The sequence below is a fragment of the Poromitra crassiceps genome, assembly GCF_964638095.1.
Source record: "Poromitra crassiceps genome assembly, chromosome: 8".
Taxonomy (NCBI): Eukaryota; Metazoa; Chordata; class Actinopteri; order Beryciformes; family Melamphaidae; genus Poromitra; species Poromitra crassiceps.
This window is the reverse complement of record NC_139629.1, coordinates 53,914,265-53,929,564: the sequence shown is the minus strand read 5'-3', so window position 1 is coordinate 53,929,564 and position 15,300 is coordinate 53,914,265.

Genomic DNA, 15,300 nt, shown 5'->3' with positions numbered 1-15,300 from the left:
ACTACTAGTTGTTGGCCCAAAAACCCAACTTCCATTTCTCACTGATCTTAGTCTGAACATTGAGAACTGCGTAATTACTCCAAACTCAAAGGTGAAAAACCTAGGTGTTACCTTTGATCCTACTCTGTCATTCGATGCTCACATTAAGGATATCACTAAAATAGCTTTCTTTCACCTTCGCAATATCTCAAAGATCCGTCCCTTGCTAAATGCAACGGATGCCGAAACCTTAATACACGCCTTTGTTTCATCTAGACTCGACTACTGTAATGTCTTATTCTCTGGCCTTCCACTTTGCACGGTGGCTCAGTGGTAGAGCTGTCGCCTCGCAGTCAGAAGGTCCTGAGTTCGATTCTTGCCTGGGACACTGTGGGCGCTGTGGTTGTGTTCCCCCCCATATCTTCAATGCCTACTGCCCAGGTGGGGTATCTCGTCGTAAGGGCCTTTCTGTCTGTGTGGAGTTTGCATGTTCTCCCCGTGCTCCCCCAGGGGGGTTCCTCCGTATATAACCCCAGTAGTGATAGGGGGGCGCCTTTTTCGCCCCCCCTCTTATGCCCACTCCTAGGGGGCAGCTGCCACGCCCATCTCTCAGGGGGCAGCTGCCACGCCCATCTCTCAGGGGGCAGCTGCCACGCCCACCTCGTAGGGGGCAGCTGCCACGCCCATCTCTCAGGGGGCAGCTGCCACGCCCCTCTCCACGGGGCATCATGTGTGCCCACCCCCTCCTCGCCCCTCACCTCTGCGCTAAGCGCACTGTATGCTAAAAAACCCTGTCTAATCCATACAACAGTGCTGGTTTATGCAGGCTTCAGGTGTGGAGCGCTGTGAATCTATGTATTCATATAAATAAATATATATAAACTGTATTAATGTTATGGTTTTATTGGGGTCTGCCTGGGGCTGCTTAATTAAATAATGGCTGTTGTTTCATCAGCAGCTTTATCAAGGTCTGGCTGGCTCACTGTCTTTTCAACAATACCTGCAGAGCAAATCTATTTTAGTCTAGTCATAGTACTGTTTTTGGCATTAGCCTGGTCATAGTGTGGCGTGCTGTGAATCTATGTATGCATATAAATAAATATATATAAACTGTATTAATGTTATGGTTTTATTGGGGTCTGCCTGGGGCTGCTTAATTAAATAATGGCTGCTGCATATTGCTAGCCCCTGAAGTGGGTCTTCCTGGGGTGCTTAATTAAATAATGGCTGTTGTTTCATCAGCAGCTTTATCAAGGTCTGGCTGGCTCCCTGTCTTTTTCAGCGACACATGCATAGCAAATCTATTTAGTCTGGTTATAGTACTGTTTTGGCATTAGGCAGAGAGACAAAATAAGGTTGATGTTGGACCCAGACGGGGTAATTAGTCCTTTGAAGCTGGGCTCGAAGACAGTGGGTCATTGTAAAAGGTGTGAATATTAGGTCGGGGTCTCTCAGACCCCCCTGTCCTGGATGCCCCCCGTCGTTAATTAGTGTGTGTCAGGTGGGCTGGTAATGCAATTGTCTTTAGAGCCCACCCCGTAGGAGGGGCCTACAATGCTTCAGGCATATAAGCCCGTGTCAACTCAGCATTAAACTCATCATCCCTAACCTGCTGCTACAGGGCGCTCTCGTTTTATTCAAACTTTTTCTACAGCTCTCCGGGGAAACTCCTACGCCTTCCATCGTTTTTATTCGAACTTTTTCTACAGCTCTCCGGGGAAACTCCTACGCCTCCATCGTTTTATTCAAACTTTTTCTACAGCCCTCCGGGAAACTCCTACTCCTCCATCGGTCTCTTAGAGCGCGGCGCTACTCCATTTTATATTTTCACGATGACGGCTGTTAACACAGGTATGTGCGACATCAACCAGATCCCAGGGGCCCCCGCCAGGGTTCGTAGGGGCCAAAGTGTAGTGCGGGTTGAGGGGGAATTTGAATTTGAAGGGTATCATCAATACGTATATAATATAAGTTATAGAGACGGCGGGGTTGTTTTGGGCCTGAAACACAATGTACCCTCAAGAGAATCGAGCTACTTTAGTGCATGTGAAAATATGGGTCGACGTCGGCTGACAGCTGGAGGCTCTCTCGAAGATGATTATCTTACTAGCACCCCATTCCCTTTTAGACACGACGTTGAGGGTCACATGTCGGTTAAAGACTGGAAGGCCTTTTCGTTCCTGATGGGGACCGAAGTTGCAAGGGCCATAGACTTCGAAGTGATAAACGGCCCCATGCAGCGACAGGTTTGGTTGTTTGGCAGTCGTACAGGCCCCGAGCTTTACAGAGTCGAGGCTAAACGCTGGTGTAGTTCTGACTGCAAGGCGTGTGGAGATTCGTTCATCTATCTCAGCAGATGCCCAGATTTGGAAGCCACTGGTGTATCTAGCGCGCTCGATTTTTCACGCGCTACGGGTGACTCAGGAGTGGAAAAATGGACTGATGTTTTTTTTTATCTTCAATACCGCGACTGGGATAGGTTGCGCACGATGTTTAGCAAGGTCGATGCGGTCATTAGACGCGACAAGGTTTATGAGCGTCTTGGTGATGTTAGGAAGCGTCTTGTATACAGTGACCATGGCAGCGCTAAAGAGGCTCGCGTCGATGATGATCCTTCCTTGATTTAAATGGCTGAGAGACTCGACAACATCAAACCGCAAACGGTAGGATTGTGATATTAACATTATTGTTGATATGTGTCTGTGTGTATGTGTGTAAATGTGTTATACTTTTTACTAATACATGTTGTCTTCCTTGTGTATTTTTATAGATCAGACATCTATGGACATCACTGAAAAGACACCCACCTACCAACAAAAGGCATCATCGGAACGGCACCAGACTGGTGGATTTAAACTAGGTCCTGTGGGTCTGTACCGACCGGAGGAAATCAGACTAGACACAACCCTGCAGAAGAACGCAAGCAGCAATCAGAACCTTCTGGATCAGACGACCCCCGCCTACGGTGACCGTGATGCATGGGCGCCATTCCCCGGTCATGCTGAGCGGCAGCTCATGGCTGCTCCACAATACAATCAGCCAAGGATAGACGCCGAGTCGCTCGTGGGCATGCGTGCTCTTATTTCCCGATGTATAAGATCTGCAGCCTGGAAACAAGCCCGTGCCCTATGTAACGGCTGTGCGATCGATCACCCGTCCCAGATCCAACATTCATGTGTGTATGCATTTGATGAAAATATATATGGATTGTACACAAAAGAAATCTATGACTCAGTTTTCAGGCCCCCACTACCATTTGCCCTACGCCGGCTCGTGTGGTTGATCAGCTCGGTGCTCCACCCTCACGAAAAACTGCTGGGCGTTGCAGAAGCCATTGTGGCGGATCTCTGCCAATGGCCGAATACAGTCGAGTGGCGTTGCGGTGAGTTTGACCCTGCTGGCTCTAAGCATGAAGAATTCCTTAAAGAGTGTTTTCATATCTGGTGTGCTCCACCCACTCACATCGAGTGTTGACTTCTAGTGCTATAAACCGAACGATCGCTGTGTAAAGTTGAAACTAATTTTATTTTCTTTTTTCTTTTTCTTCTTTCATGATGTGGTGTTTTTTCTCTATGATTGCACACTTTTTCTTTTCGTCAAGTAGGGCGTGTTTTATAAAAAATAGACTATCAACTATTATACACGCCTCTAATGATCATACTTTTAGAAACCATGTCCAGTTTGTACGATATAACGTATCTGAATGGGATGAACTAGTGTTATTGTGTCATAGAAGACACGTGTCTGTTCGCAAAGTGTTGAACTCATTTTTAACGTGTGATGATAATGTATTCGGTTTACAGGTGAATAAGACCAATGAAAAGGTTGTTTTTAACAATTTGTACAAGATGAAACAACAGAGATCCGTTTTATCATTTAAATTTAATGTCGGTGACGTTGGCCAGCAACGCTAGCCATAATGTCTATCCCAAAAACACAATATGGAATTTTAGAACGAAACTAGCAAAATCAATAGCCACCTCGGGAGCGCACGAAGTCGGTCTCATCGAAATGCAATACCCGAAAACGTGGCCTGCGTTTTCAAGACAAGATGCTGTAGTTGAAATATGGGATAGCAAGCGTAATCTTATTAGAGATACTGCGCTCCCGGTGGGGTCATATCCCTCGATGAAGAACATTGTCAAACAGTTCAACCATACGTGCATGGCTGTTTTTGAAACTACACATCCCCCAATATTTCTCGGTTATGACGATGTTACTAACTTCGTCCAGATTTCAGGTGTTGCAGGATCAAAGATTAAATGCAGAGGTCGTTTGGCAATTATCTTAGGCTTAAAGCCAGATGTGGGATATACATGTACTGAAGGTGTGATCGCTGCTGAACATCCAGCTGACATTTATGCGGGGGTCTATAATATTTTCGTCTATTCTGACATATGCGAGCATCAACATGTAGGCAGTGATTTTGTTCAATTACTGAGGACCGTTAATATTGCAGACGACCATAGAAGAGTTGTCACTTTGTCTTTTGACAGTGTACACTACACACGCATTGTTAAAGACCTAATCGGCGATATTGAAATATCTCTAAAAAACGACGGTAACACGCATATACCTTTCAGCTACGGCAAAGTAATTTTGAAGTTACATTTTAGACCCATAAAACAACAGCGTTGAAAATGACGATGGTTACGCCGTATGTGAGCGATGACGACAAGTACATGCAATATTATTTGAGCCAGGCCGGAGGTCATCTGGACGGATTCTCGGGCGTGTCGACTCAGTACGGAAGTGGATTAGGCGGTCTTTTTCTGAATTTGTTTAGAATCGCAATACCGCTATTTAGAAAAGGTTTTCATTTCGTGAAACCACACCTACGAACGGCTGCATCTAATATTGCCGGTGACGTCATCAAACGTGTTGTGAGAGGGACTACCGGTACTCACCAGGAGGGGGACGGTCTCATACATTATCACCGGCGAGCGCTGAAGCGGCCGCCATCTGTCTATCGCCGGAAGAAACCGGCGTGCAAGAGAGTTAAAACCACAAGACGATCAGCCCCTCGTCGCAGATCAAAAACGCGCCGCAGGGTGAACACATCACGACATAGGAAGCTCGCCGGAGACATATTTTAGGCTATAAAAATGTCTCTTATCCATACCCTATCCAACGATTGTGTGAAGAGTGAGTTGGACATATTCAGTGTCCCCTGCACTCAAACGTCGATTCAGGGGTCAAATTTTATCGAAATCCCTCCTGTTGCTGCATTAACTGCTAGTGGTCCTGTCGAGTTTCATATATCGGCTTCCGGCGATAATTACCTCGATCTAAACGACACATATCTTTATACATTGGTTAAGATCACAAACAATGACGGTTCAGACCTCGGCGCAGACGATGTGGCCACGCTTATCAATTATTCGGGCTGCACACTATTCTCGCAGGTCGACATAAGGCTTGGCGATCGTTTAATCACACAGGCTTCAAACACATATCCGTATAGGGCCATTATTAAATGCTTAATTAATTACAGTCAAGACACACTGGACACTCAGTTTCGCAAAGCGCTTTTTTTCAAAGACACTGCTGCAAAGATGGACGTGTCCGCGCTGGACGGTGGAAACGTTGGACTAGTTTCTAGAAATGTATACACGAGTCGAAGTCGTCCTGTCGAGTTAATATCGCCTATTCACTGCGATATTTTCTTTCAAGAGAAACTAATGTTGAATGGCGTGGATGTTAGCCTGAAATTTACACGCTCAAAAGACGAGTTTTGCATAATGAGTCCAACACCTGCCAAGGCATTCAAAGTGCATATTCTGTCTGCAAGCATCTATGTAAAGAAAGTGTCTATTTCGCCTACAGTCAGACTGGCTCACAGCAGAGCGCTTGCACACGCTAATGCAAAATATGCTCTGGACCGCGTCGAAGTAAAATCATTTACTGTACCAAACGGTACTCGCTTAGCGAATCAAGAGAATCTATTTATCGGTCAAATTCCAAAATTTGTAGTCATCGGTCTTGTCGATAATGACGGATTCACGGGCGATTACACAAAAAATCCATTCCACTTTCAACACCTAAACACCGAATTTATAGCGTTATATTCTGACGGTACCTCCCATCCCTGCAAACCGAGAGTATCACCAGATTTTTCAGGCCACTGGTCGTCATATGAAGGATAGGCCATTGGCTATAACCAGGGAAGCGGCTACACATTATTTTGCTTTAATCTCAAACCCGACGAGGGGACCTCAGGTGGAAATGTTTCGCTGATTAGAAGCGGCAACGTTAGATTAGAAATACGCTTCCGGGAGGCTTTAACACGCACAGTTAACATTATATGTTACAGTGTTTTTGATTCCGTGCTCGAAATCTCAAACAAAAGACAGGTTTTACTTGACTATTATTAGAAATATTAACACTGTGGAAATAAGGAGTATTCTGCGGAAGAAGGTCGTTAGAGGAGTACGACTGCTCGGCGTGTTCCCTGCTGATGCACTTCCGCACCGCATAAGGTCATTTCCTGCAATGCTAATAGTGAATACAGATTACAGCCATCTACCAGGATCACACTGGCTGGCGGTCTTCTTCACAAGAGATAAAAAAACATACTTTTTTGATAGTTTCGGACATGCCCCCGATTACGGCGCCTTCCCCCCCTCCATAATGGCGTTTATAGAGAAAAACTCTCATCATATCTCTTATTCAACGAGACGAGTACAGGACGACAACTCGGCTACTTGTGATCAACACTGCATATTTTTCCTCTGTAACGCACAGAAAAGGGGCTCATCGTATTCACGTATACTCCGCAAATATGGTGCAAACAAAATTTGTAACGATAATATGGTGTGTTCTTTTGTAAGTCGAATCCAACCTGCTTCATGTAAAGGATATCATGTTAAATGTATGCAATGTTCTACAAGACCATCCTGTGTGTGATATTTTTAAGTGAAATAAATCAGAAGGAGACGAAAATAGTTTTGTGTCTTTTTATTTCCGACATCTCAAAAAACATTACATCTTGTATATAGAAAACAGGGCATATTTCACATCATTAAGACAGTTTCAAACATTTCAATACTATCGCTACAGCAACAAAACAAAAAACAAAATAAAAATAAACACTTCAATACTGTCATTATGACAAAATATACATTCATTGACTGTCAAAGGCGTACATAAAAACTGCATGCAGCATAGCATTTCAGGTATAGGAAAACATTGTCAAAAACATACACGTCGCGAATAAAATAATGAGAATTGGGTGGCAAAACAAAAAGTCAAAATTAAAAATGTCACAGCTTTGAAAACATGATCATATGGCTTTGTAAAAATAAAAATAAAACATTTCAATACACGGCTAAAAAACATTCTTTGTGGTAAAAAAAGCTATGGAGAAAAAAATAGTATGCTCAGTATGATTCCCACATCTCTGGCACATGTGTGTGAGGGCTGCTAAAGTTAGCTGCAACAGATAACCGCCTGCGTGTTACAGATCCTAGTGTCGGAGGCATTACAGGTGTGGTAAAACTATAGTTGTGTTCAGCGCTACCATCACCAGCATCAACGTCAATAGCACTGCCATCAGTAGCTTTATTACGATCAAACAGTTCACATAGTTTTTGGTTTGGTATAGACGAAGATGGTGGGCCCTATTCTCCCACAAGCCTTCGGCGCTAAAACGGGCCTTAAACGCAAAAAAACGTGCCTTGCGCCTGTTTTGGGACGATATCAATATGGCTTTACACTGCCAAATGCGCTTTAGGCCGAATGGGCGTGGCGCAGTCCCAGAATGGGCCAAAGTGGGCGTGTCGGCGCTAAATACCGGCGTACTGCTATCTTCCGACCTGGCGTTAATTTAGCGTCTTGCGCCTTTGAAAAGCAGGCCTATTCAGTGGGCCAGTTGCGCGGAGCGCTCCCCTCTGGCTCTCTCCCTCCCCTCTGGCTCTCTCCTCTGTCACCCTTCTCTGTGTCACTCTCTCCCTCTCTCCTACTGACAGGAGCAGGCATTGGTGTGCGTTTACCAGTTTATTGTGAAATAAATCCTTCCGCGTTGAGTTACTGTCACAAGCCTGTGTGACAACGCGTCCAGCCTGGGTAAAACAACTCCGTGTACCGCTTTGAGGCTGCAGGCAGTCTGACAGGCACAATACGACTGTCTCTCTCTGACTGCCTGTGAATGTCCCAGCATGAAATTGGGTACTCCATTTCGCTACTAAATAGCAACCAAATGAGGCGAAATAGATATAAAAGGTCGATCTAAAATAATGTGTAATGGTAACACAGCCTGCAATTGTAGAACATTTCAATATTGGACCAAATAAATCATCGAAATTAAAACACCACCCTAAGTGAAACATATATGTCCTCCTGGGCCTATATATATCCTTTGTCGATTTAACGTCATTTAGATAAGTGTTAGCGGAACGCGCTTCGGAACGCGCTTCTACTGTCATGTGCTATACTGTGATGTCAGCTCCAATAACTTGGCCCAACTTCACATTTAGTTTTACAATAAAAACACATTCATGCAATGACTTTACATAATGTAGGGTATATTTATGTGCATCATTCTACCTGCAGCAGGGGAGAGAAAACGATATCGTTCTGAACAAACTTTCACCAATATAAAATTAATCTCATCATATAGGGATAGGCTATATTTTTCTAGCTGATGCCTTTAGAACATTCTTTTCACTTTGATCTTGCTATAGTGTAGCGTATTTACATGCTTGCAGTATTTAAACTGCAGTTAGATTGGTTTGAGAAGCATAATAATATGGAATAATAGCCTATAATGGAGACAGACAGACTGGATGAAGGGAGGGGGGGGGGGGGGGGTCAGAGCGTTTGGCTTTCGTCTGGTTTTGCGGGATCACTGGAATTGGAGCTAAAAAGGCAAGCATGCGATTCGTTTATTGCAGTTATCCAATGAGCATGACGGTGCATAATTTTACGCTTAAAAGGCGTGGTTGTAATGCTTTAGGCTCTGCGTGTAGCGCCAGCACGACGATATCAAGTGCGCTGGTCCACGCCCACTGATTTGCGCTGCGCCAGGCGCTCGGCCTAGAAACAGCGCCGATGCAACGATAGGGGGCGGTATGTTTAATTCGGCCAGAGTTTTTAAAAACACACCCCATCCGAATGGACGTGAGTGTTCTGCTGTGTTGTTCGTCGCAGTAACATATTTTATTAGATCATATATATGCGTCCCACGGATTGGTTGATTATCAATTATCAACTCGCCGTGATGAGACCATGTAACCTTGTCTTCGGCAGCTGATAATGTATTAAGAATTAATGCAGCATTATTCCTACTTCTCGCCGGTACGTGTTTTAATACATCACTCATCACTTTCTGTTTTCCATCCTCAGGCTGCTGTTGTTGTTGATCAGGGGCATGTTGTTGGTTATGTGTGGGCTCTGTAGGTAGCATGAGAGTCAATGTGTTTTTTTCACGATCCCCTTGTTTCACCATCGTGAGGTATCTATGTAAAATATTTGCATAACGCGTAGCCTTTTCATAAACATCACCAGATTGCTGATTTAAAACTTCAGACATCAGTCTGTCCAGATCGTTTTGTGCATTTTCTCTGATGTCGGCCGAGGTGTTTGTAGCTTGTAGGCCCCTCAGTTGGCTTTGAGGCACAAGAAACATTTTGGACGTATGCTCCATATATATTCACCCGCGGTTAAATAACCCGGCTATGAACGGTAGTGCTACGGAGAGTATGGGTAGGAGAAACCCGCCGTGTTGATTAATTTTCCGCTTTTTATGAAGTAACTTAATGCGTTTGTTGGCAAACCATCTAATCAACGTCTTGCTTTTTTTCAACCGTGTGTGTAGTTTTGGGGGCAGGGGGATGTTGCCTCTGAGGATATTGAGAGCGATCTCGCACAATGCGTTTATGAAGTCGGCACTAGCATGTGATATAATGGCCTTCCGGGCCTGTGGCGATGCTTTATATAGTTTTTGGAGAAGGGCAAAGTTCCTCTGCATGCGCGAAGACATTTTAAAAAACTATGTCCTCCGTTTTGGTACATATACTACCGGACACTGTGACAACACGTGACTTCTGAGGCGCAGAATATCTGGAGTGCCGGCCTTATAGTCTATGAAAATATAACCGTATGGCTGGCTCGTAGCGTCGGTGAACGCTTCTATAAAATGTTTAGTATTATTAGGAAACATTTGACGGGCTATTACCGATATCTGCAGCTTATCACGGGGGTTTTTAAACAACGTTAGATAATTAGTATTAAGACTTATCGTCCGACTGGCTTTACCTTGCATGAATAAATTCTGCACGAGATAGACACAAGATAAATTACGATGATGACAATATTTTGTAAAAACATTTCGCACTTCGGAGTTTGAGCATGCATCATCCATAAGATCGTCCAATATGAGTAAATTATTCAGGGACGGCGGCAAAAGCGTGTCATCGCATAAAGAGCTGGGGATACCCTCTATAAATTTAATCGGTCGAATTTTCAATAAATCGTCGTAGGCCCTCTGCCAGCAGGAGTAGACGTATACGACATTTTCTATGGGTTGTGTTATAACCCTAGAGGCGTTCTCGATTATGCTCTGTACAAAATGTGTCTTGCCACAGTTAGAGGGGCCGCTAACTATTAAACTGAACGGGTGTACCAGGCGCGCGTCGAAACCGTCCTGTGCATTATTAATATCCATAGGGGAGGGACGTATAGTCGCTGCGCACTATCCTTTTGTCATAGACCACCTGCAGCCGTTTAATAAGTGACTCGTTAGAAAGTTGCAGGCTCAATTTATGCCTTTTGATTCTGTCGGCTGTTGTGAGGATGTGTCTGGACTCTGCACCGGCTACATAACCACGGACCAAGCCCAATAACGATGCATGTGTGACTAGTTTTTGATTTGCGCCCCTTAGCGTCACGCCTTTGCATCGCCCCTCGATCGTGAGGTACGAGTAGCATTTTGGCCCGCAGGCTACAAGCTCGGTAATATGCTCCCCGTCATTCAGTTCACTAGTCAGATCGCCCAGAAAGTTACCGAGTTTAGGCATCCACTCACCGGGCCGCGACGTAAATATTATACTGTCTGTATCGCAGTACATTAGTCTCTCGCCCAGACGGTCCATCAGACCGTACAGCATTAATCTAGCGTATGCCGTTGTCATAGCGCCGATGAAAATGTTCACGTCGTTAACACGAGCTGCCTGGGGCTCACCGTGTCGCCACTGCACAATAGCTACCTCGTCTGTTAGGAAGCCAAATTGAGTCATATTGAACTGATCGCTAAACATTAGCTGTGTAAATCTTACAGGATCAGAAACTAATTTGCATGTAGGCATGTCACATCTCATAGCAAAACGACCCCAGAGCGAGTTCAATAAAAGCTTCGAACATGAGCGTAAAGCCTTGTTGGCAGTAATCTTTTCCCGGTCTAATTGTATTCCTTCGACGCGATAATAGTCTGCTATGTACCTGTCCTTGTCAGGCTCCGTGACGACGCTACTGGGGAAACCGCTAGCCTCCTGTTTACATTTTAGAAATGTTTTGACATAGCTTTTGAAAAGTTTGTCTGTCTTCTCCTGGAAGTGCCACACCTCATCGATATGCACGATTTTATAGCCCTTGTCGAGAGCTTTCTGGAGCTCGAATGAGACCCAGACACCGGATAAACTTCGCTCGTCGTCGGTGTGAGTGCATGGATCATCTTGAGGTGTCTCAACACAGGTGCGACAGAGGGGAAACATGAGTTTACCGCGTGAGCGATAGGGTAAAACCGGATGGTATAGCGCGCGGGGTGCGACAACGGTGCACTTGACGAGACCGAAATATTGATCAATACTGTCAAAATCTGTTGTTATTACTTGAGGGTGCCCGATAGGATAATCCATTTTCGACTGTACATGCGGGTACAGGCTCGTAAAATCGTAATAATGAATCTTTTCATCATTCTGAACTTTATGATAAAGTTTCATTGCATTTGTCCGGCCGCCGTACAACGCATGTCGGGGTTTAAGTCGCTCTATTTCACGGTATGTACTCATAAATGTTTGGACTGACGGTTCAGTCATTTTCAAACGAGACCACTCGCACTCCCAAATTACATTAACACATTGACTGCCAGCCGTTTTTTTCTTGCTGTAGGTAGCTTCTGCCAAGCCGTTTTTTGAGGATTGTGGCTCATTTTACAAGCGCCGAGGATTATTTTCTGCTTGGAGTTTGTGAACATACAATATCTCAAAAGTACTAATAGAATGTGTACTTTCTCTGTCTAAAAGAGTTAGTTTGTAGAGTTAGTAGTTATGTAAGCATTATCAGTTGAATACAGCATGGTTTTAGCATCAGAAAAAATATTCAGAGATAAACGGCTTTTTGTGAAATTCGATAGAGCTGTCACTTTAACCATTCATTTTTGGCTCTCTCTCTCTCTCTCTCTCCCTCCCCCTCTCGCTCTCTCTCTCTCTCTCTCTCTCTCCCTTCCCCTCGCTCTCCCTCCCTCTCTCTCTCTCTCTCTCTCCCTCCCTCTCGCTCTCCCTCCCTCTCTCTCTCTCTCCCTCCCTCTCGGGAGGGAGACGCACTAGGTTTAATCCTAGTGAGAGGGGGAGAGGGAGAGAGAGAGAGAGAGAGAGAGAGGGAGGGAGGGAGAGAGAGAGAGCGAGAGAGAGAGAGAGAGGGAGAGAGCGAGAGGCAGAGTTGCTTCAACTCCTCCCTCTTCTTGGCTGCAGCGGCCGTCACAGTCTCAGTGCTTTTGCTGCTCTCCTGTGCCTGTCTGCAGGCTGCTGTTTGAGGAAGTCGGCATGGACTCGCTCGCTTCTTGGGAGTTTTGGTTGAGAGAAGCTTTTGCGATTCTGGTCATATTTATGCTGCGTGTTTCAAAGTGTGTTCCACCTGTAATGTATTATGTAAATTTGCAATCCCGCATCGCCAGCAATCAGCGCGAAAACGAGAGCGTTTTCCCCCAACCATTTTCATGAGAATGTAATACTGTAAAATCGCCTCGCCATTTCCTTGAATGGCTTGCTCCCTTTTTCTTTGATTTCGCTCGTCTGGGGGAGCACTGTCAACACTTAGTGGGTCGGTAAAATAGATTATACACATTCAATACCTCCAATAATTGTATAGGAGACGTAAAAGGGATTGATCAACGCCCCACCGTCAAAAAAAAAAAACGATTTTTTTGACGTATCCATACGTCGCTGGCAGTCAACGGTTGGATTCTGCTTGACGTATCAGTACGTCGTTGGCAGTTAACGTGTTAACATTCATGCCGCAAACATATCTTAGATAATGTATTTTATCAGAGAAATCTCTGTACTCCCCATATGTTTTTTGACTGACAGGATTAATTTCTTGCGCGATTTTGCAGGATTGACAGCCATGGAAAAAACATCCAGCAAACTCGTAAACAGTGTTTGTAGCCTCACAAAAACCATCAGAGTAATAAGATCCGAATTTCTGCTCGCCATGATTAAGTGTATGCCTAATAAAAATGTTCTGTGTACGTGCCAAATATCCTAACCACTGCATTGAAGCATGTGAATATGTTTTGTTTTGCCGTGTATATGCACCGTCATAGGTCAAAGCTATCTCGTCTTTGTGGAGATGGCATGATTTGAAGGTGCCCATACATGCTGAAGCCAACGTTATGTAGTGAAACGGATCAACCCCAGCGCTATCAATAAAGGCAGACCTATATAGCATGCAAGCCTTGCGTAGAATGAGCACATCATTAATGCAGTATTTTACCAACTCCTCTTTAAAATCAAATATTTCGTCTTTCTTTGTCTCGTACCAAACCATGAACTCCTTTTTACCATCATCACTCATGGCGGCATAACCGTACGCTTCTTTTGGGGGGTAGGCACCACGATATGTCTCATTCGCTTCTGTGTTAAAAAGATGCGGGAAATTTCCCTTTAGACAGTCTGAAAAACCCATCGCCGCAGGCGTTTCAGCGAGTCGCATAGGCAGAAATGCACACGAATCATTCCAGCGCTGCGAGAGGGTTGGATCATAGACACTGGTAACCTTACTACCCTTGACGATTAATTCTGGGGTTAACCCCTGCGACACCAGATAATTTAACACTAAATATGAGTCAAAACCGCTAGCATTGTGTGCCAGGAATGTATAATCCTTATACCGCGGTACTCTAAAAAATTCTACAAACTGTGCTATGTTACAGAAAATATGGGGTGTTTCCGAGTTAAACTCCATACCCACTACACAGTTGGCAACATGTCGCCCTTCGATCAAGCGTGTTTCGGCATCATAAAATATATATTTTTGATGCAGGTTGGATGTAACACATGTGTCTGGAGCCGTCAGTGCCGAGATAGTCTTTGCATTTAGAGCATCTGGGCTTCGGACAGACATGTATCGATTTGAGACCTCTGTATGTATTATTACAGTCTTCGCAAAACGAAACATACAAACAGGGGCTGTGGGTGTGTTTGGCGTGTTTTTGTTTGTGTAGATCAAAACAAGCTTTTGATTTACAGATGCGTTTACATTCGGCACATTTGATTGTAGCCCCGAGTTTCACCACGTGATGCCTATGTCCAGTGGTGTAGCATACGTTGCACATATATTTGCATGAATGCTTAAAAGCCTCGTTATAGAACTGATAACAGAGCTCACATGCATACGAATTACCGAAAAAACCTGTCGGGTTCAAAATACGGTAGTAGTGATTGTTGAACAAAAATAACCAGACCGTCCTAGGATGAGGCTCATCGTGCGTCATAAATGGTATCAGGCGTTTTTTCGCGTCTTTGTGATAAAAGACAATAATTTTAACACCGTAGAGCTGTTCAAATCGGTTTATATCGGAGAAATTCACACGGTGTTCATATTTAAAATGCAGAGAATCATACATCTGTCTTGCCTGCTGCAAGCAGACTGTCTCTGAAATACCACTGTTTAGAAAGTTTGCCAGACACATAGCGAAACATAACGAGTCCTCAGATTTTGGGTCGTAAAGATGTCTAATTTTTTTTTGTATTATGTGTTTATAAGGAACAGTGCCCAATTTCAAACGCGAGCCCCCACCCGACTGGTTACGAACTACCGTTATAGCCAATTCTAAATCGCCATCGCTAATCGAATCATCGTTGCTCTGAACCGCCTGCGACACTTGGTCAAGAAAATCATCGCCGCTATAGCTATCGTCTGCAACCAACACAGCCTGTACATCAGAGGCGAGTGATTCCCCACTTAACACTACGTTTAGCATACTCCCCTCGGGTGACTGGACAACCGCATCGTTTATTAGGCCGGTCAACGCTTCACGAACTAATCCGGGGACTAATTCCAAGTTTTCGGTGTTAATATTTTGCAAATTTATTCTCTGCTTATATT